Source organism: Eschrichtius robustus, chromosome 13 (assembly GCF_028021215.1).
Source record: "Eschrichtius robustus isolate mEscRob2 chromosome 13, mEscRob2.pri, whole genome shotgun sequence".
In the NCBI taxonomy this organism is placed as follows: Eukaryota; Metazoa; Chordata; class Mammalia; order Artiodactyla; family Eschrichtiidae; genus Eschrichtius; species Eschrichtius robustus.
This window is the reverse complement of record NC_090836.1, coordinates 18,782,890-18,804,351: the sequence shown is the minus strand read 5'-3', so window position 1 is coordinate 18,804,351 and position 21,462 is coordinate 18,782,890.

Genomic DNA, 21,462 nt, shown 5'->3' with positions numbered 1-21,462 from the left:
TATTAATTATTACCTTATTAAATTATTAAGTAAATATAATGTAGAGTGATGAGTGGATATTCTAGCCTGTTCCAGACCTCAGGGGAAAGGCATTCACTATTAAGTATGATGTTATCTGTGGATTTTTCCAACATGCTCTGAATTTTATCAAGTGCTTATTCTCCATCTACTGAGATGATCAGATGAATTTTTCTTCTTCAGTTTGCGGATATGGTGAATTACACTTATTGATTTTCAAATGTTAAAACCAAATTTTCAAATGTTAAACAAAATGTTCCCTCCTTTTTTATTTTCCAGAAGTTTGTCTAAAATTGATGCTACTTTTTTCCATAAATGTGTGATAGAATTTGCCTATGGAGCCATCTAAGTCTTGAGTTTTCTTTGTTTGAATATCTTTAACTATAAATTGATTTTATTGAATTTATTAATAGATATGGGGCTGTTCAGGTTATCTTTTTCTTCTTGTGTAAGCGTTGGTAGTTTGTGTCTAAGTAATTTGTTTTTTCTGATTTGTGGTTTATTGCTATAAAGTTATTAATACTAGCTCCTTATTTATCTTTGTAATATCTGTGGGAACTGTAGTGATGTATCCTCTTTAATTCCTGATATCGGTAATTTGCGTCTCCTCTCTTCTTTTCTTGATAAACTTGGCTGGAAGTTTATCTCATTAATTGACTTTTTCAAAGAACCCGCTTTTGGTTTTACTGATTTTACTCTATTGTTTTTTCCTCTGTTGTCAATGCTATTTGACTCTGCTCTTATATTTATATTTCCTTCCTGACACTTGTTTTGGTTTAATTTGCTCTTATTTTTCTAGTTTCTTCTAAGGTGGAAGCTTAGATCATTGATTTGAGGCCTTTCTTCTTTTCTAATATATAAAAGTGAATGTGACACATTTCTCTATATACACTACTTTAAGAGGCTCCCCAAATTTTGATATGTTGTTTTCATTAAATTCAAAATATTTTACAATTTTCCATTTTACTTCCTCTTGGACTAATGGGTTATTTAAAAGAGTGTTGTTTAGGGATTTTTCCAGTTATATTTTTTGTGGTGATAACAAGATCTAGTCTCTTAGCAACTTTGAAGCTTGTAATACAGTATTGTTGACCATGCTGTGCATTAGAGCTCCTAGACTTACTTATCTACTCTTTGCAAGTTTGTACCCTTAAACAACATCCCCCCAGTGCCCACCCCATCTTCATCCCAGGCCCTGGTAACCACCATTCTGCTCTCTGTTTTTTACGAGTTTGGCTTTTTTATTTTAAAATATGTATTATTTATTTATTTATTTGATTTATTGATATAATTGACATGTAACCTTGTGTAACTTTAAGGTGTACAACACGTTGACTTGATACATTTATATATTGCAATAGGATTAGCACCATACTGTTAACTAGCACCTCTATTTCAACATGTAATTACCATTTCTTTTTTGTGGTGGGAATAATTAAGATCTAGTCTCTTAGCAAGTGTTACATTTGCAGTACTACAGTATTGTTGTCTATAATCACTATACTATACAAGTTTGATTTTTTTAAGATTCCACATACTTTACAGTATTTATATTTGTCTTTTTTTGTCTGACTTATCTCACTTAGCATAATGTCCTCAAGGTCTGATTTTTTTATTTCATTTTATCTTCAATATTGACATATAAACCATGCCTCTTCTTAAAAAAGTTTTGATGGTTGTTTAGCCTTTTCAATATATACTTTTAATTTATCACAGTCAACCATCAAATAATAGTATAGTATTTCTTCCTTCAGATAAACTAGCATAATTACTTTGCGGTTTGAGAATATTCTCTGAATGACTGCAATCAATTTTACTTTTTTATTTCATTTTTCTTCCTTTAGGCTTTATCAGCTTCCTGGGGTGAATACTTAGCTTGTTTATTGTCATTCTTAGCTTCTCATAAGTGTATCTAAAGTTATAAATTCCCCTGCAATTGCTCTTTTATCATCCCACAAGTTTAATGCAGTATTCTTATTTTTAAATCTGAATATTTATAATTACCGTTATGATGTCTTCATCAGTCTATAAATTATTTAGAAGTGTATTTCTAGTTTCCAAATACATGTTTTTTTTGTTTTTTACTTTGTTGTTTTCTAATTAAGTTGCACTATGATAAAATACTGTGATCTCAAGGAAAAGTTCTTTGAAAATTGTTGAAAATTCCCTGGTTGTTTTTCTGTTCAGTTTGTGTAACTGTTTCGTATGCACTTGAAAAGAAAATTTATTTGTTACATGCAAGTTATGTATCTCTGTATCATCTATCTAACATCTATCATGGATCTATAAAATCAAGCTTGTTAATTATGTTATTAAATCTTCTACATCCTTACCACTATTTTTATCCACTTGACCTATCAATTTCTGAGAGAGGTGAATGTGACATATTGATTACATTGATGACCTTAAATAATGGCCTCTGGGTAACCATGCATTTAGTATATGACTTTGTGACTCCTGCCATCAAGAGGTGGAATCTGTTTCTCCATATCTTGAGTTTGGGCTGGCCTCCTGCCTTGCACTGGCCAATAGGATAAAGCAGAAGTAATGATTTGCCTACACTGAGCCTAGATCACAGATGTATTATGTGCTTCTGCTTTCTCTCTGGAACCTCTGCCTTGCCATGCAAACAGGCCCTGGCTAGTCTGAGAAACTCTGTGAAGCAAAGATAAGTCATCCTAACTGGGTCCATCCTGCACTTGAATTAATTAACTGAAGTGTAGATTCATGAATAATAGCAAAGGACAATTATTTTAAGCCAGAGAGTTTTGGGGTAATTTTTATGAAGGAATAACTAACTGATACATAGCATTAAACATTTCCACTGTAATTATGCAGTTGCCAATTTGTCTTTATAACTTTGGCACTTTTACCTTTTATATTTTGAGGCTACGACTTTAGGTGCATGATATTTTACAATTTTCATATCATTTTTGTTGTTTATATCGTTTACCAATATAAATATCTGTTATTAATGTGAAATGTGTTCCCACTAATGCATTTTTTAAAAATCACATTTATATTTTGAACAATATGAACACTGATATACCAATTTTCTTTGGGTAATTTTGCCTGATATACTTTTTCCCCAACCCATTATATTTTTAATTCTCTGTGAATTTTTGTTCTGATTGTGTCTTTTCTGTGTGGTCCACCATTCCTTTGCTTGTTTTTTCTTTTCTCTTTCTCTGTTTTCTGTTGAATCGATCAAGTCCTCTCACTTTTTTTGTCCTTATGAGCTAGATAATTGAGATTTCAAAAGCAAATGTTTAATATCCTGCTTTCCTCTATGTGTGTTCAGAAGCAATTGAGAGATGGACAGGAGGAAGGCAGATGGCGATCAAATGCCACCTTTATTGCTAATGACGGTTTTGGAGAGTGTGACTTTAAGTCTACCATCTCTGCGTTAGACAGACTTACCTGGTCCCTAACAGTGTTGAAGGACCACAGGACCCCTTCCTTATGGAGGAGCAAAGCAGAGCAGAGCAGAATGCATGGTCTCTGCTGATAAGCTGATCCCAAGACAGGTAGGAGATTAGAAAGGACTGAGCTGAGTGTTCAGTTATTGGAAGAGATCATCAAGAGGATGTGACCACCGTTTGACCCCCAAGCTGGACCAGGGCAATCAGAAGCTCCTCTCCCCCTCCCCTCCCCTTGGAATGTATGTTCTGCCCACCTTTCCCACAGCCAAAGCCATTTTCAAGGATGCAGCCTTGAGAGAGTGAGGTGTTGTTGAGACCATCTGGAGTCTACCTGTGACTGAACCCAATTAAGGTCTCTGCATAGACTTTTAAGATTCTGTTGGGCGGGTGCGGAGATCTACTCAACTTGTGGTCCCAAGATGAGCCTCCTAAGTAAATAAGTTCCATGCTGATTACACCTGCCACCTAACAGTCTGGAGTGGTCTGCCTCTTTCTTTGGTCTCTCCTTGCCCTCTGTGTGCAGGGTCAGTTTGAGAACCAACAAGTTGCCTCTCCCAACCATCATTCAGAGAGGTAATTTTGTTTCTACTGGACAAGAGTGAGAAAGCGTGGCCTAAGTGCCCGGGAGTACTATTTTAATAAAAATCACCCCTAGAAGAAGAAGAAGGAGAGGCATAAGTATTCTCCCCAAATAAGTCATATATTCCATATTTATTATTTTAGTGATTACCCTCACATTCTTCATATATCCATTTCCTACAGCTGCTGTAACAATTAGCACAGATTAGGTGGTTTAAAACAACACACATTTATTCTTTTTCAGTTCTGGAGGCCAGAAGTCTGAGAGGATCACTGGGCTGAGGTCGAGGTGACGGCAGGGCTGAGCTCCTTCCAGGCGCTCTAGGGCGTAAATCTGCTTCCTTCTTTTTTCAGCATCTAGAGCTGCATTCGTTACATTTCTTGGCTGTGGCCCCTTCCTCCATCTTCAAAGCCAGAAATTTAGCATCTTGCTTCAGTCATCACATTATCCTCTGGCTGTGCTACCATCAAATCTTTTATGTGGACACTTGTGGTTACATTTAGGACCCACCTGGATAACCCAGGATAATCTTCCAGTCTCAAGATCCTTAATCCCATCTGCAAAGTCCCTTTGCGATATAAAATAATATTCACAGGTCTGGAGATTAGGACGTGGCTATCTCTGGGGGCCATTATTCAACCTACCACATATATGTTCTTAATATGTGATTTCTCTAACAAGTCTAAGCTTAATGTGTCTCTATCCTTCTCCCAAATAAGCAAAGAGTTAATGTTGTTGTCTATGATTTTTAATTCTCACATTTTAAAATATATACAACTTGTGGTTTTTCTTTTTTTTGACATCTTTATTGGAGTATAATTGCTTTACAATGGTGTGTTAGTTTCTGCTTTATAACAAAGTGAATTAGCTATATATATACATATAGCCCCATATCTCCTCCCTCTTGCGTCTCCATCCCACCCCTCTAGGTGGTCACAAAGCACTGAGCTGATCTCCCTGTGCTATGTGGCTGCTTCCCACTAGCTATCTATTTTACATTTGGTAGTGTATATATGTCCATGCCACTCTCTCACTTCGTCCCAGCTTACTCTTTCCCCGCCCCGTGTCCTCAAGTCCATTCTCTACGTCTGCGTCTTTATTCCTGTCCTGCCCCTAGGTTCTTCATAACCAGTTTTTTTTTTTTTTAGATTCCATATATATGTGTTAGCATATGGTATTTGCTTTTCTCTTTCTGACTTACTTCACTCTGTATGACAGTCTCTAGGTCGATCTACCTCACTACAAATAACTCAATTTCGTTTCTTTTTATGGCTGAGTAATATTCCATTGTGTATATGTGTCACATCTTCTTTATCCATTCATCTGTCGATGGACACTTAGGTTGTTTCCATGTCCTGGCTATTGTAAATAGAGCTGCAATGAACATTTTGGTACATGACTCTTTTTGAATTATGGTTTTCTCAGGGTATATGCCCAGTAGTGGAATTGCTGGGTCATATGATATTTCTATTTTTAGTTTTTTAAGGAACCACCATACTGTTCTCCATAGTGGCTGTATCAATTGACATTCCCACCAACAGTGCAAGAGGGTTCCCTTTTCTCCACACTCTCTCCAGCATTTACTGTTTGTAGATTTTTGACGATGGCCATTCTGACTGGTGTGAGGTGATACCTCATTGTAGTTTTGATTTGCACTTCTCTAATGATTAGTGATGTTGAGCATCCTTTCATGTGTTTGTTGGCAATCTGTATATCTTCTTTGGAAAAATGTCTGTTTAGGTCTTCTGCCCAGTTTTGGATTGGGTTGTTTGTTTTCTTGATATTGAGCTGCATGAGCTGCTTGTAAATTTTGGAGATTAATCCTTTGTCAGTTGCTTCATTGGCAAATATTTTCTCCCATTCTGAGGATTGTCTTTTCGTCTTGTTTGTGGTTTCCTTTGCTGTGCAAAAGCTTCTAAGGTTCATTAGGTCCCATTTGTTTATTTTTGTTTTTATTTCCATTTCTCTAGGAGGTGGGTCAAAAAGGATCTTGCTGTGATTTATGTCATAGAGCGTTCTGCCTACGTTTTCCTCTAAGAGTTTGATAGTGTCTGGCCTTACATTTAGGTCTTTTTTTTTTTTTTTAAACATCTTTATTGGAGTATAATTGCTTTACAATGGTGTGTTAGTTTCTGCTCTATAACAAAGTGAATCAGTCATACATATACATGTGTTCCCACATCTCCTCCCTCCTGCATCTCCCTCCCTCCCACCCTCCACATCCCACCCCCCCAGGCGGTCACAAAACACAGAGCTGATCTCCCTGCGCTATGCGGTTGCTTCCCACTAGCTATCTATTTTACGTTTGGTAGTGTATATATGTCCATGCCACTCTCTCACTTTGTCACATCTTACCCTTCCCCCTCCCCATATCCTCAAGTCCATTCTCTAGTAGGTCACATTTAGGTCTTTAATCCATTTGAGTTTATTTTTGTGTATGGTATTAAGGAGTGTTCTAATTTCATACTTTTACATGTACCTGTCCAGTTTTCCCAGCACCACTTATTGAAGAGGCTGTCTTTTCTCCACTGTATATGCTTGCCTCCTTTATCAAAGATAAGGTGACCATATGTGCATGGGTTTATCTCTGGGCTTTCTATCCTGTTCCATTGATCTATGTTTCTGTTTTTGTGCCAGTACCATACTGTCTTGATTACTGTAGCTTTGTAGTATAGTCTGAAGTCAGGGAGCCTGATTCCTCCAGCTCCGTTTTTCGTTCTCAAGATTGCTTTGGCTATTCGGGGTGTTTTGTGTTTCCATACAAATTGTGAAATGTTTTGTTCTAGTTCTGTGAAAAATGCCAGTGGTAGTTTGATAGGGATTGCATTGAATCTGTAGATTGCTTTGGGTAGTAGAGTCATTTTCACAATGTTGATTCTTCCAATCCAAGAACATGGTATATCTCTCCATCTGTTTGTAGCATCTTTAATTTCTTACGTCAGTGTCTTATAGTTTTCTGCATACAGGTCTTTTGTCTCCTTAGGTAGGTTTATTCTTAAGTATATTATTCTTTTTGTTGCAATGGTAAATGGGAGTGTTTCCTTAATTTCTCTTTCAGATTTTTCATCATTAGTATATACGAATGCAAGAGATTTCTGTGCATTAATTTTGTATCCTGCTACTTTACCAAATTCATTGATTAAATCTAGGAGTTTTCTGGTAGCATCTTTAGGATTCTCTATGTATAGTATCATGTCATCTGCAAACAGTGACAATTTTACTTCTTCTTCTCTGATTTGGATTCCATTTATTTCTTTTTCTTCTCTGATTGCCATGGCTAAAACTTCCAAAACTGTTTTGAATTATAGTGGTGAGAGTGGGCAACCTTGTCTTGTTCCTGATCTTAGAGGAAATGATTTCAGTTTTTCACCATTGAGGATGATGTTGGCTGTGGATTTGTCATATATGGCCTTTATTATGTTGAGGTAAGTTCCCTTTATGCCTACTTTCTGGAGGGTTTTTATCATAAATCAGTGTTGAATTTTGTCAAAAGCATTTTCTGCATCTATTGAGATGATCATATGGCTTGTCTCCTTCAATTTGTTAATATGGTTTATCACATTGATTGATTTGCATATAGTGAAGAATCCTTGCATTCCTGGAATAAATCCCACTTGATCATGGTGTATGATCCTTTTAATGTGCTGTTGGATTCTGTTTGCTAGCATTTTGTTGAGGATTTTTGCATCTATGTTCATCAGATATTTTGGCCCTTAGTTTCCTTTCTTTGTGACATCTTACTCTGGTTTTGGTATCAGGGTGATGGTGGCCTTGTAAAATGAGTTTGGGAGTGTTCCTCCCTCTGCTATATTTTGGAAGAGTTTGATAAGGATAGGTGTTAGCTTTCTCTAAATGTTTGGTAGAATTTGCCTGAGAAGCCATCTGGTCCTGGGATTCTGTTTGTTGGAAGAATTTTAAACATAGTCTCAATTTCAGTGGTTGTGATTGGTCTGTTTATATTTTCTATTTCTTCCTGGTTCAGTATGGGAAGGATGTGCTTTTCTAAGAATGTGTCCATTTCTTCCAAGTTGTCCATTTTATTGGCAGAGAGTTGCTCGTAGTAATCTCTCATGATCCTTTGCATTTCTGCAGGGTCAGTTGTTACTTCTCCTTTTTCATTTCTAATTCTCTTGGTTTGAGTCTTCCCCCTTTTTTTCTTGATGAGTCTGGCTAATGGTTTATCAGTTTTGTTCATCTTCTTAAAGAACCAGCTTTTAGTTTTATTGATCTTTGCTATTGTTTCCTTCATTTCTTTTTCATTTATTTCTGATCTGATCTTTATGATTTCTTTCCTTCTGCTAGCTTTGGGGATTTTTGTTCTTCTTTCTCTGATTGCTTTAGGTGTAAGTTTAGGTTGTTTATTTGAGATGCTTCTTGTTTCTTGAGGTAGGATTGTATTGCTATAAACTTCCCTCTTAGAACTGCTTTTGCTGCATCCCATAGGTTTTGGGTTGTCGTGTTTTCATTGTCATTTGTTTCTAGGTATTTTCTGATTTCCTCTTCGATTTATTCAGTGATCTCTTGGTTATTAAGTAGTGTATTGTTTAGCCTCCATGTGTTTGTATTTTTTACAGATTTTTTTCCTGTAATTGATATCTAGTCTCATAGCGGTGTGGTCAGAAAAGATACCTGATATGGTTTCAATTTTCTTAAATTTACCAAGGCTTGATTTGTGATCCAAGATATGATCTATCCTGGAGAATGTTCCATGAGCACTTGAGATGAAAGTGAATTCTGTTGTTTTTGGATGGAATGTCCTGTAAATATCAATTAAGTCCATCTTGTTTAATGTATCATTTAAAGCTTGTGTTTCGTTATTTATTTTCGTTTTGGATGATCTGTCCATTGGTGAAAGCAGGGTGTTAAAGTCCCCTACTATTATTGTGTTACTGTTGATTTCCCCTTTTATGGCTGTTAGCATTTGCCTTATGTATTGAGGTGCTCCTATGTTGGGTGCATAAATATTTACAATTGTTATAGCTTCTTCTTGGGTTGATCCCTTGATCATTATGTAGTGTCCTTCTTTGTCTCTTGTAATAGTCTTTGTTTTAAAGTCTATTTTGTCTGATATGAGGATTGCTACTCCAGCTTTCTTTTGATTTCCATTTGCATGGAATATCTTTTTCCATCCCCTCACTTTCAGTGTGTTGTGTCCCTAGGTCTGAAGTGGGTCTGTTGTAGACAGCATATATATATGGGTCTTGTTTTTGTATCCATTCAGCCAGTCTATGTCTTTTTGTTAGAACATTTAATCCATTTACATTTAAGGTAGTTATTGATATGTATGTTCCTATTACCATTTTCTTAAGTGTTTTGGATTTGTTATTGTAGATCTTTTCCTTCTTTTATGTTTCCTGCTTAGAGAAGTTCCTTTAGCATTTGTTATAAAGCTGGTTTTGTTGTGCTGAATTCTCTTAACTTTTGCTTGTCTGTAAATGTTTTAATTTCTCTGTCAAATCTGAATGAGATCCTTGCTGGGTAGAGTAATCTTGGTTGTAGTTTTTTCCCTTTCATCATTTTAAATATGTCCTGCCACTCCCTTCTGGCTTGCAGAGTTTCTGCTGAAAGATCAGCTGTTAATCTTATGGGGATTCCCTTGTATGTTATTTGTTGTTTTTCCCTTGCTGCTTTTAATATTTTTTCCTTATATTTAATTTTTGATAGTTTGATTAATATGTGTCTTGGCATGTTTCTCCTTGTATTTTTCCTGGAATGGACGCTCTGTGCTTCCTGGAATTGATTGACTATCTCCTTTCCCATATTAGGGAAGTTTTCCACTATAATCTCTTCAAATATTTTCTTAGTCCCTTTCTTTTTCTCTTCTTCTTCTTGGACCCCTATAATTCGAATGTTAGTGTGTTTAATGTTGTCCCAGAGGTCTCTGAGACTGTTCTCAGTTGTTTTCATTCTTTTTCTTTATTCTGCTCTGTGGTAGTTATTTCCACTATTTTATCTTCCAGGTCACTTATCCATTCTTCTTCCTCAGTTATTCTGCTATTGATTCCTTCTAGAGAATTTTAAATTTCATTTATTGTGTTGTTCAGCATTATTTGTTTGCTCTTTAGTTCCTCTAGGTCCTTGTTAAACCTTTCTTGTATTTTCTCCATTCTATTTCCAAGATTTTGGATCAGCTTTACTATCATTACTCTGAATTCTTTTTCAGGTAGACTGCCTATTTCCTCTTCATTTGTTTGGTCTGGTGGGTTGTTGCCTTGCTCCTTCAACTGCTGTGTATTTCTCTGTCTTCTCATTTTGCTTAACTTACTCTGTTTGGGGTCTCCTTTTTGCAGGCTACAAGTTCGTAGTTCCCATTGTTTTTGGAGTCTGCCCCCACTGGCTAAGGTTGGTTCAGAGTGTTGTGTAGGCTTCCTGGTGGAGGGGACTGGTGCCTGTGTTATGGTGGTTGAGGCTGGATCTTGTCTTTCTGGTGGCAGGGCCAGGCCTGGTGATGTGTTTTGGGGTGTCTGTGACCTTATTATGATTTTAGGCAGCCTCTCTGCTAATGGGTGGGCTGTGTTCCTGTCTTGCCAGCTGTTTGGCATAGGGTGTCCAGCCCTGTAGCTTGCTCATCATTGAGTGGAGCTGGGTCTTAGTGTTGAGATGGAGGTCTCTGGGAGAGCTTTTGTCATTTGATGTTATGTGGAGCTGGGAGGTCTCTGGTGGACCAATGTCCTGAACTCGGCTCTCCCACCTCAGAGGTACAAGCCTGACACCTAGCCAGAGCACCAAGACCCTGGCAGCCACACGGCAGTCTTTTTCCAGAAATAGAGGTCTCAAATTATTAATATGTCTTTGGAGCAGTCTCTCAGAGGAGATGCTGTGTTCCGGGCTTAAGTCCTCAGTTTTGTCTCCAAACTCCAGAACTCCACACTCCGGAGGCCCTCCTTTGGACGTGCTGCCACTCCCCCTCCATGTGTTGTGGTTGTTTTTGTATTGTAGGTACTTATTTAGATTAACAATGTACTTTTCTGATTTCTGCATAGCATTACTTTTTGTGTACCATCCCTTTCTTTTGGGTTCCTTTTCCTTCTTGCATCGCAAGTATATTTATTAGAATTTAGTTTACTCAGGTTCTGAGTATGTCTAAAAATTTGTATCCAGAATTGTTTTTATTCCACCTTCACTATGTAGTTTAGTTGACTATATAATTCTAGGTTCACAATATTTTTTCCTCAGAAGAGTGCCATAGTTCCTAGCAGAGCACCAGACACCTAGGGATGAATGAATGAATGAACTTTACAGATATTAGGAGAACAGAATAGTGAAAATCATCCTGGACTAGGGGTCAGAAGTAATACCAGATCTTCTACTTATCACCGTTTGGCTTTGGCAAAGCCACTTAACATAACAATCTCACTTGAAAATGGGAATAGTAATCTGTGCCCTAAATCACAATAGTCTTGTGAGTTTCAAAATGAAAAGAAAAAAATGGATTTGAAAAATTCTTTGTTAATGCAAAATTTTACAGTTTCTGAGCAATCAATTAATTATTGTAAAAGAATTAATATCAATTGAGAAACATTTCCAAAATGCTGATTTAAATCTATATCCACTTATTGAGCTTGATAATGTCTCTTGCAAATGATTCAGAATTTTTGATAAGATTGGTTTATTTTTCATTGCTAAACAAGAGAATCATTTTATAATGTCTCACAGATGTAACTTTTACCTGTGAGATTTAATTACATCAATTAGCAAAAAGTATACTGCCACAGCAAAAAATATTATATAGTTGAAGATTCTCCTTCAGTATATCAATGTACGCTTTCATTGTGATGATTTTTGAAGTAACTTTACATTTACAAGGTTAATTGGAAAACCTGATACTCCTAGCAGTAATGTTTTCTTGACAGGAAATTATTTATCTGAGATTAAGGGAATTGAGTACATCTGTAGACAAGATGACAGATGAAGCTTAGAATGAATGATGACCCAGAGAGTGGTTAGAAAACTTTTTCTCCATTTACATTGCGGTCAGTCACACGTAGCATTTTATTCTCACAGATAAGATTTTCAAGGAAACTGCTAGACTTCAGATTGAGGGAACAAGAAGTATTCTTTTTGGCATATGGATGAAGGTAACTATTTCGTACCTTATAAGACAAAGGCACACATATATGTTTTAACAACAGAGTCATCTAGTTGAATTATTCTTGTCTGCCTTGGGTGGTATTTGCTAGGCGTATTTAGAGAAACGGATCTATTTACAGACACTCCCATCTCTTTCTCACTCTCTGAAATCGAGGAAATTGAGGAAAAATCCTTTCTATATTTGCTTGGACACACTCAGTTATGTTTGATGGGCCTTCATCAGAATATAAATTGATCAGTCTCCTAATCCTCCACTTTGATATAAAGTACTCAGCCATTATTGGCTCCCAGAAATATTTATTGGCCCGTAAGGTTGTCCTCCACACATTGGCACAAACATCTCATTCCCCAAAGTGGTTATAATGATGGAAATAAAAGCTGAAGCATCAATTTGTAATGGGTGGAAGGGGGTGGGGAGCAGCTGTGTTCAGTGGATTGATTGCTATTTGTACCCTTGGGCATTTTCCAGAAAGCTCTTTCATATTTATTCTTATCATGTTTCAGAGGCATGACCCTAAGGGACTGCCACTTAATGTCTGTAGTTGGGAAACTCGAGACCAATTTTCTTGGATGCTCAATGGGATGGACATAGGTACCACTTTATCCCTCAGATTTTAGGTCTTAAATTATTAATAACCTGTTTGCAATTGCTTTTATTTTGCGTCAGCTGAACTTGGCATATTACAAAGAGTTCCACAACCAACCAAGAGTTCTTGGTATATTACGAAGAGTTCTTAGCACATAATAAGGGCAGAGTAAATATTTATTACAGGTAACATGAATGAAAACTTTTGTTTTTTCTTTAAAAAAATTGAAATGCCATTGTTTAGGGTTCAAGATAAACTTTTAAGCATAAAGCTGTTTAAGATAAAAACCAGTTAATTCTCTTAGTGCTTATAAATCTCTAATAGCTTTTACCATTTTAGTGTCATGCTCTCTGAGTTTTAATCTATCCTAGGAGTTACCTTGTTTGTCTTTTTTATTAACATTTTATTATTTTTTAATCCCAGTGTTTCAGGAGCTTTTATTTTATCAAGTTTTTTGTAGGCTTGTTTTGGGGATTTCAGTTTTCGGAATCTCTGATATTTTAAAACTAAATTACTGGCCAAGAACCTTTCAGACATTCTTTTATAAACATTCTGGTTTTAAATACCTACCATCTAAACAGCAATCAATCAAGAAAAGAATAAAAAGCCAATGAGGTCAATTATTCTTCTGTCCAGACTCCAAATTGATAGTCTTCAATTCTGATATCGGTTTTGTCTAATTATTTAAAGCTTTGGCAAACGTTTTGACAGGAAATTTGATGTTAAGTGTGTTATTCTCCCTTCCTCCTTCCTTCCCTCTTTTTCTTTCTTTCTCTTTCTCTCTCTATCTCCCACCATTCTTCCTTCCTTCTTTCCTTCCCTCCTTTCTTCCTGCATTTCACAGGGATTTTCAAGATTCATTCTCATAAGGTCACTTATTACATAAAAAGTTCAATGTGTTTATTTTTTTATTATTATTATTTTAAAAATATTTATTTATTTATTTGGCTGTGCCAGGTCTTAGTTGCGGCATGCAGCTCCTTTAGTTGCGGCAAGCATGTTGGATCTAGTTCCCCGACGAGGGATCGAACCCGGGTCCCCTGCATTGGGAGTACGGAGTCTTAACCACTGGACCACCAGGGAAATTCCCAATGTATTTTAATGCATAAAACACCAGCCATCTAGGACAGTTCCATTTAAAATGACGAGATGAGGAGTAGTTTGCTCTAAAGTCCACATTCACTTTGAAATAAGAATTGTGCCTCCAGAGTGAAAAAGAACTGTGAATAGGCTTTGGCACAGTAATTATACTATCAGCCTGCAGAGGTATGTTGGCAAAGGTGCTGGTGTTCAGGAGACTCTTCTAGTCCTGGATCTTCCACCCACCTAGTATCATTACTTCTTCTGCTTAAAGTCACCTCCATGGGGTGAGAAACTTGATCATTTAAAGAAGCCACCCAAGCTCTCTCTTGAACATCACCTAATGCTAATTCTCCACATAGTCCTTACTACTCACTACTTGATATTTTCCTTGTTTGTTTCTTTTGATTATCCTCCTGGAATTTAAGCTTCAGAAGCTTTATGTCTTTTTTTCTTTGTTGAATATCCGGCGTCTAGAAGACAGCCAGGAATATACCATATCTCACTGACTAGCATGGCATCAACTGTAAGATATACCATCATTTTACATTTTACATCTGAAAAAAAATGCCACCATTTATGCTATGGGACAATGCCTTCTTGTCACTTAAGGCTTTTAATTTTAATATATTGAAGAGCTCTTTTAGATTTATTTAGAAAGAACGTACATTTATCATACGTAGCAAAAATAACTTGGTTAAGCTATTCCTGAAACAACTTCTCACTCAGAATCCAAATCTCCAGTATAAATTTATTTTCAATGAAAGTTGCCAGTACACACATTTTTCCATACAATATCATGGTCTGTGTCATCAAGTGCATCAGTGAAGCAGTATTTCTTAAAAGATTGCTCCATTATTGTCTTTGTGATTTTCTTCCCAGATGGTGATACTCGCTCTGCAAGTTTTGATGCTTGTGGGAAGTCAATGCCTGGCAGACAGCAACTCTAAGACTCACCCAGATTTCAGAGATGTCAAAATGTGAGAAACTGTACATCCGCGAATTGCAGGAATCGGGTTGTAGATAATAAATAAATAATTTTTGAATACTTAAAGAAATGACTGTTGTCAACTCTCTCTGTCCTTGGGCAAGCCAGTTTATTCCTTGAGCCTTACTTTTCTCATTTAGAAAATTAAGGTGTTAGACTAGAAGCCCTCTAAGATCATTTTTGCTAAAAGAAAAATTGTAAGTGCTTTGTAAGTAGCTGTAGTTGTATAAGACAATATAGTGTTGGTGAACCATTAAAAAATACTCTGTCCAACAGGGTCTTCAAAGGTTCAAGGTTCCAGTTCAAACAATAAGAATCCCACCCATCTGTCCTTTCAGATAATTGATGGGAGATGCAAGAGCTCAGCTCAGAAGGTATAAGGTCTGTGGAGTGTGGGCATTCTCACCACACTTTGCTGGCCCCTTTCTTTATGTGCCTGGTTGTGGTTGGTGAGTGAGTACAAAGCACACAGAGCACTGCCATCAGAGAGAGAAATACTAATCATTGAGAGGATTTACAGACAGGAAGAAATGTATGCTTAACCTCTATATGGCTCAGGATGTAAGGAAGGGATGACCTCTGGACCCTTTGCCAAGGTTAGAAAGTACTTGGAGGGGCCAAGCAGAGAGTAGGACTCAGGTTGCAGCTGTGGTAAGCAGACTATCTGGCCCAACTGCAGGTGACCCAACTGGGCAGAATTTTAAAAATCTTGGTTGTCAAGTTTTGTCTTGGTTCTCTCCATACACAGCCCTCAGAGTCTTGTATCTCCAGATGTGGCTGAATGGACACTTTGTGAATACAGAATTGTTCCTTCATAAGCCTGAAGTCAATGTCTACAAATTTGGGGAGCAACTCCATGAACCACCAGATAACCCGTGTATGTATGCACAACATCCAGCTAAAAATGTCTATAGGCACTGCCCGACATGACTACCTACACCAATTAATCTCTATGGCCTTGAACTTGCTATATACCTCGCTATGTTTCAGGAGGCCCTATCTTAGACACAGTGACCTCCTGCACATCAGTGAGAGGATTGAAACTAGAATAAGGAAAACTGGGATTGGTTTCTCCTTTGTTTCTTCTCTTACTGAAAGTATCCGACTATTGTAATTAATTGCTTCCTGCCTGTTTCTTTCCCTAGGTTATGAGGTACTCCCCAGAGAACTGAGGAAGAACAAAGGAGTACATTATTAACTAAAATCAGCACATTCCTTTTTTTTTTTTTTTACCATCCTGGAATAGATAATGTATCGTAGTTTGATGCCTCAGGAAACATTCCATTTTGGTTACAAGACACAGAAAGAGGATGTCTTAAACTTGCCTCAAAGACCCCTTCATATACTTGGCATGGTGCTAACGCCTCCTACTGCCGCGGGATTTGTTCCTTCTCAGCGTAATTTGAAATTCTCCTTCCAGGTCAGAATCAAAGAAGGATTAGAAAGAAGTCCATCTCAACATTTAAAGACCACTTCAAGAATACTTATAATATCCTGCCAGTTATGAATATATTACATTTACTAAAATTTGCTAAGTACCCTGCCAAATTTTTTCTTAATATTATAATCAAAAGTATTTAGTTATTGGTATTTCTGTAGCCACTGAAAATGCCAAGTAACTATATACAGAATATATTTTCTCCTTTGAAACTGCAAAGCTTCAGAAGTTCAGACTATAATGGCCACACTCTTCCAGATACATTATTCATTATAGACTAGCTCTCAAGAATCCTACATTATAGAAAACTAATTACCTGCTACATTTTAAACCACCTTATGCTAATTTACATTATGAGCATTTTGAACAATCTTTCACTCCAGGTCAACTTTTTTTTTTTTTTTTTTAAATAATAAAGACACTGAACAGTTTTTGGTAAAGCTTAAAAAAATAAAAGAAAACAAATTAGGGAAATTTGATTAGTGAAGAATTTGACAGAATTCATTATTAGATGCATGATAAACAAGTATATTGGAAGATGGGTAAGAGATTTATGTTCTGGGACAACTGTTTAAATATAAGTCTTTATTGCTTTATGATTCTGTACAGATGCTAAGGCCTGAAATGGAGGTGATAAGAGATGTGTCTACCTATTGAGGATGTGTAAGACACCACTTATCCGTTTGCAGGCCACACCTCGGAGAGGATGAGGTAGGACGCTTTTTCTAGGTGCCCTGCTTCCCATACATGGAAGCTTCCCAAAGGATAGTATATGGAATTATATGCCTGATAAATTTGGGTTCACAGTAAGTCCTCTACATACGAACCTTCAAGTTTCGAACTTTCAAAGATGCGAATGTGCGTTCACATGTCCAATCACGTACGTTAGCTCAAGTGTCTGGCGTGCATTGTCACGTGCATGCATCCTCTACAAATGGTTGTGCTTTTGTGTACTTTACTGTACAGTATTGTATAGAGCGCAGTAGTACAGTATCTTTATTTCAAGGCCAGGATGTCTGGAAGCAAGCATAAAAGCAGCCGTGATGTAGCTGGTACTGCTAAGAAGTGCCAAGCTACAACAATGGAAACAAAAATGAAAATAATTGAGAGAGTGGGGCGAGGCGAAAAGAGGTAGACATTGCTTGTAGCAAGAATTGTTCAACCATCAGCACGATTCTGAAGACAGAATCATGGAACATGTGAAGTCTCCTGTGCCAATGATGTCGACAGTAATATTGAAGAAGCGTGGAAAAGTGATGGAGGAGATGGAGAAACTTCTCAGTGTGTGGATGCAGATCAGCATCAGCATCGAGTCTCACTCAGCTTAACGCTGATTCAAGAGAACGTTAAAGCCTTTATGAAGACTTGAATAAGAAACAGGGCAAAGAATCAGAGGGTGCATCTTTTAATGCCAGCCATGGCTGGTTTCATTGGTTCAAGGCTAGAGCCAACCTTCACAACATAAAAGTAAGTGGTGAGGCAGAGAGTGCAGATATGGTAGCTGCCTGGGAATTTCCTGAAATGCTTTGAGAAATTATTGATGAAGGCGCGTATTTACCTGAGCAGGTTTTCAATGTGGTTGAGACAAGACTGTACTGGAAGAGGATGCCATACCGAAGTTACATCAGTAAGGAGGAAAAGTTGTTGCCAGGCTATAAAGCAGCAAAGGATAGGCTAACTCTTGCTTGGTGGCAATGCTTCCGGCGATATGAAGCTGAAGCCTCTCTTAGTTTTTCAGAGTTCACAAGAACCCTTAAAATCATAGCCAAGGGTTCTCTTCCTGTTGAGTGGAAGAGTAGCCCCAAAACCTGGGTTACACAGACCATTTTCCAGTACTGGTTTTTCCACCACTTTATCCCAGAGGTAGAGGAATATTGCTTGGAAAAGGACATCCCATTCAACATTCTTTTGCTGCTCGACAGTGCTCTGGACCACTCCCCATTCAAGGACGACTTTCATCCCAATATCAAAGTAGTGCATCTGCCACCGAACACTATGTCCCTCATCCAACCTATGGACCAGGGAGTTATAGCGACTTTCAAGAAATATTTATGTCACACTTTTCATCAGGCAGTAAAGGCGAGTGACGAATCAGGAACAACCTTTTGACAGTTTTGGAAGGACCATAACATCTACAATGCCATAAAAAACATTGACTTTGCTTGGCATGAGGTTACGGCCATCACCGTGAATGGGGTTTGGAAGAACCTTTGCTTGCTGTTTGTTCACGATTTTTGTGGATTTGAGAAGGTGGATGAGGAGTCCAAAGAGGTCTTCAGCAGCTTAGTGACCCTCAGTGAGGAGCTGGAGCTAGATCTGCAAGAGGACAACTTCACTGAACTCCTTGTGTGCAACACAAGGAACTTACTAATGAAGACCTGATAGAATTGGAGGCCCAGAGAAAGGAAGAAGAGAGACAAGAGGAAGAAGTAACTGAAGAACAGAAGAGATTCATGATGCAGGAAATGGCAAGTGGATTTTCTTCATTTGAGGAGGCACTGTTAGGTTTTGAGGCACAGGACCCAAATGTAGAACGGTACACGAAGGTTGCAGCAGCCGTTCAGAATGCAATCCAGTGCTACTGTGTCATCTATGATGAGGAAAAAAAAAAAAAAAAGAGCTACTACCCAGACATCACTGGATCATTTTTTCACGAGGGTAGATAGAATTGAATTCAGCAATGAACCAGACCCAGTGCCATCAACGTCAGGCGTGAGTGAAATTGCAGCTTGCCCTCCATCTCCTATTGCTGACGATCCTTCATCTCTACCATCTCCCACCTCCTCTCCCTCCTCCAGTCAGTAACTCTTCTTGCCTGTTCACACGATGCCAGCCCCTGTATGCCAGCTGTTGGACTGTACTGCTGTACTTTTCAAGGTACTGTACTGTAAGATTAAAAATGTTTTCTTATTTTTTGTGTTTGTTTTTTATGTATTATTTGTGTGAAAAGTATTATAAACCTACTACGGTACAGTACTATATAGCTGATTGTGTTAGTTGGGTACCTAGGCTAACTTTGTTGGACTTAACAAACAAATTGGACTTACGAACCTGCTCTCAGAACGGAACTTGTTCCTATGTAGGGGACTTACTGTAACCAGACCAGTCTGCTGTCCATTAAGTTTATTCTTTGCTACAGTTTTTAGGGAAGGATATTCAAAACTCATCTCATGTATAAGTGTTCAAAAACCCTGGGAAGGCCTGGCATATTATCACATACAGAACAACCGTAGAGAAAACTTCAACAATAACAACAAACCAGGCACGACTGTATTAGTGACACCTAGAACACAGAGCTTTTCAAGTCAAGCTCTCTCCATTAACCCCATCACTCTGCACTGAAGTCTCATTCATTTAGAATGCAATTCAATTCCTGCAAGTTTCTTTATGAATTGTCCCCTGCCACCCTCTCCGATGGCAGCTCTTACCGCTGTCTCCCAGACATCCCAGCTTCCTCTGCTTTAAGGGCGCTACAATGTCTCTTGTTCAGTGTTTCATAAGTATTTATACAGGTCTACAAAAAATATATATATAGGTGTACATATATATATGTAATTGTTTAAATAGCAGTGCTTTATAGTTTTCAGAGTACCTTTACCTTTTTTCTTTGATTTCTATCTTGTTTCCAGAAACTTTCTATCAGTTTCTACCAGTTTTCTAAAAACTCTCCTATACTTGATATTAGATTATTAAGATATTGATATATAAAGTATATCAATTACTTTCAGTAGAAGTAATTGATAACGTAAACGAGTGAATCAGTGTGGCATGTTGGTGCCACTGAAAAAGTACAGCAAAAGATGGGAAAAGCATGTTTATTTGCTGTCAGGAAATACATGAAAAAGTCAGTGGCACTTCAGACCCAGGGGCATATACAGAATGAAAGTGAGGGGATGGAAAATGATATTCCATGCAAATGGAAATCAGAAGAAAGCTGGAGTAGTAGCAATACTCATATCAGACAAAATAGACTTTAAAATAAGACTGTCATAAGTGACAAGGAAGGACACTACATAGTGATCAAGGGATCAATCCAAGAAGAAGATATAACAATTATAAAAATATATGCACCCAACATAGGAGCACCTCAATACATAAGGCAAATGCTAACAGTCATAAAAGGGGAAATTGACAGTAACACGATAATAGTGGGGGACCTTAGCACTACACTTACACCAATGGACAGGTCATCTGGGCAGAAAATTAATTAGGAAACACAAGCCTTAAATGATACATTAGAGCAGATAGACTTAAATGATATTTATAGGACATTTGATCTGAAAGCAGCAGAATACATTTTCTTCTCAAGTGCACATGGAACATTCTCCAGGATAGATCACATCTTGGGTCACAAATCAAGCCTCAGTAAATTTAAGAAAATTGAAATAGTATCAAGCATCTTTTCCAACCACAATGCTGTGAGATTAGAAATCAATTACAGGAAAAAGACTGTAAAAAACACAAACACATGAAGGCTAAACAATATACTACTAAATAACCAAGAGATCACTGAAGAAATCAAAGAGGCAAAAAGGCACATGAACCCCAGTGCTCATTGCAGCACTGTTTACAATAACCAGGACATGGAAGCAACCTAAATATCCATCAAGAGGAATGGATAAAGAAGATGTGGTACATATATACAATGGAATATTACTCAGCCATAAAAAGAAATGAAATTTGGTCATTTGTAGAGATATGGATGGACCTAGAGTCTGTCATACAGAGTGAAGTAAGTCAGAAAGAGAAAAACAAATATCGTATATTAAAGCATATATGTGGAATTTGAAAAAAATTGGTATAGGCAATCTTATTTACAAAGCAGAAATAGAGACACAGAAGTAGAGAACAAACGTGTGGATACCAAGGGGGAAAGGGGTGGGTGAGATGAATTGGGAGATTGAGATTGACATATATACACTATCGATACTATGTATAAAATAGATAACTGGGACTTCCCTGGTGGTCTAGTGGTTAAGACTCCGTCTTCCAATGCAAGGGACGTGGGTTCGATCCCTGGTGGGGGAACTAAGATCCCACATGCCGCGGGGCAACTAAGCCTGAGCACTGCAACTACTGAGCCTACACACCACGAATAGGCAGCCCTTATGCCACAACTACTGAGCCCACGTGCTCTGGGGCCCATGTGCCACAATCAGAGAGAAGGCCATGTGCTGCAACAAAGAGCCTGTGTGCCACAACGAAAGATCCCACGTGCTGCAACTAAGACCCAATGCAACCAAATAAATAAATAAATA